Raw genomic sequence first — 2500 nt, 5'->3', positions numbered from 1 at the left:
ACATCCGCACAGCTGCGATACAAACCACCAGCGAGAACCGCTGGGGCGACCGAGCAGCAGACGGCGTCGCGGCGCCGAGCGCCGGGCGGCGGCGCATCCTCAACGCACACAGTCCTCAATCGGACCAGCACACTGAAGATGTCCACCGCGCTTCGCACCGGGCCCGCGAGGACCTACTTTGGCCGCACGGCGCCGCGCGCAGGGTGCGCCGGCGCGCAGCTGCGACGCCTGCCGCGTCCGTCGGCCGGCGCGCCTGCCACTGGCCGCCCCCACCAGCCGGCTGTAGCGCGTGCGCCCACGCACCGCGCGGCCAGCACGCCGGGAGGCGCCCCCTCACCGGCCGGGGACGGTCCCACCCAGCCACCGCCGCGTATCGCTTCACACCCAGATGCCGTTCAGTTTCGTCGGCATGGTGGGTATCGCTGGAACAACCGGTTAGTACCTCAACCTATCGTCGCCATCACCGATTCACCCCTAGCGAGAACAACCGCACCACAACAGGTTACCATTTGTTCATTTGCGTAACTTCACCAGAAAACGCAGGCGTCCATCGCCATTTGCAACTTCAACGATTATTGCATGCCTGTGTCAGGTGTCACGCCACACTACGTCTGCCCACATACACGCAACAAAATGTGCACGCCTAGACAATACGTGGAAGGTGGCCCCCGTACGTATGCGATGTCCATTGCTCGAACGACTGTCAACCGGCCTCTGTAGCATGTCGCAGATATGGAACGCGGTGCACCATGCCATCACGGTGTGTGAGGAGAGACGACTAGGTCCGAATACATCAACAGACAGCTCATGCTGATCGCCATCCACGGCGTCCGTTCCTCCCACACGTCTCTATGGCGTACCACACTGCAATCCAGCTCTCATAGGGAGACGACACGTAGCTGCGTGCACAATATTTGCACTGTATGGTCCGCCGTTTTTGGGCGCAGTCGTTGTGCGGTCACACATGTGCCACGATGTATCATTCAGTACATAAGGACGAATGTGCAGTACAGATTGTGGTTCACGCGTACGACATCAGCGGACAGTTGACACAGGCCGCACCACAACGTAGCCTGAGTACGTCGCATGCGAAGGGCATTGAACATGCAAACTTCTCACCAACCAGCTTGCGAAGGCAGGGGGCAAGGTGGGGACGTGGGGAGGGGCGGCATGTACGTCCTGCTGCCATCCACATTACAGTGTACAGCAGGAGCATGTGGAAAGTGAGCAAGACTTGCAAGGTGTTTAACATGAAGCGATACACAGGGGTGCGGGCAGTGCGAGTAGCGAACTATATTGCGAGGGTTGCGGGTGGGCAACACTACAGTAATTGAACGAGTCGTATAACAATTACAGAGCAGGTTTAGGCGACAACGTGGGTTACGTTAAGGCGACAACATGGGTTAGGTTAAGGCACAACATGGGTTAGGTTAAGGCACAACATGGGTTAGGTTAAGGCACAACATGGGTTAGGTTAAGGCACAACATGGGTTAGGTTAAGGCACAACATGGGTTAGGTTAAGGCACAACATGGGTTAGGTTAAGGCACAACATGGGTTAGGTTAAGGCACAACATGGGTTAGGTTGAGGCACAACATGGGTTAGGTTAAGGCACAACATGGGTTAGGTTGAGGCACAACATGGGTTAGGTTGAGGCACAACATGGGTTAGGTTGAGGCACAACATGGGTTAGGTTAAGGTACAACATGGGTTAGGTTAAGGTACAACATGGGTTAGGTTAAGGTACAACATGGGTTAGGTTAAGGTACAACATGGGTTAGGTTAAGGTACAACATGGGTTAGGTTAAGGTACAACATAGGTTAGGTTAAGGTACAACATAGGTTAGGTTAAGGTACAACATAGGTTAGGTTAAGGTACAACATAGGTTAGGTTAAGGTACAACATAGGTTAGGTTAAGGTACAACATAGGTTAGGTTAAGGTACAACATAGGTTAGGTTAAGGTACAACATAGGTTAGGTTAGGTTAGGTTAGGTTACACGTTGTTGTACGGAAAGGTGTAGGGGGGGGGGGGGCGGGGGCGGCAGGTTCGTTGATAGTGATTATAGTAAGTGAATGCTTGTGACATGATCAGATTTGTCACGTCAGGATGCACCTTTGGCTTATTAGAGGCGGCGCTCCAATTCTATGCTTGTGTGAGACCTGTGTCTTTGACTCATGTCATTGTTTGTGCGCTGTGACAGGAGGTACTATTGTGATGTTGGGTGCACCGTTGTATAGGACATGTGTGGGTGTTGGTGCCTGGTCTGCGCAATGGTGGATGTCGAAAGGCTGGGATATTGTATTTTCCGCACGGACCTCCTGGTCTGGTTGTGATAGTGTGGATTGTGTAATGTGGCGGAGAAGATGCACTGGATGTTGTTCCATGCTGGTGCTTACATATTGTATGTGCGCCTGTTAGAAGCAGAGAGTGGTGCGTGATCAGAGTGTCTGGCTGACGTGTGGTTCCCATTTTGGGCAGACTCTTTCAGCATGTATAC

The sequence above is a fragment of the Schistocerca piceifrons genome, unplaced genomic scaffold (genome assembly GCF_021461385.2).
Source record: "Schistocerca piceifrons isolate TAMUIC-IGC-003096 unplaced genomic scaffold, iqSchPice1.1 HiC_scaffold_68, whole genome shotgun sequence".
Taxonomy (NCBI): domain Eukaryota; kingdom Metazoa; phylum Arthropoda; class Insecta; order Orthoptera; family Acrididae; genus Schistocerca; species Schistocerca piceifrons.
The sequence above is the reverse complement of the archived record's forward strand: the minus strand, read 5'-3'. Positions refer to the sequence as shown.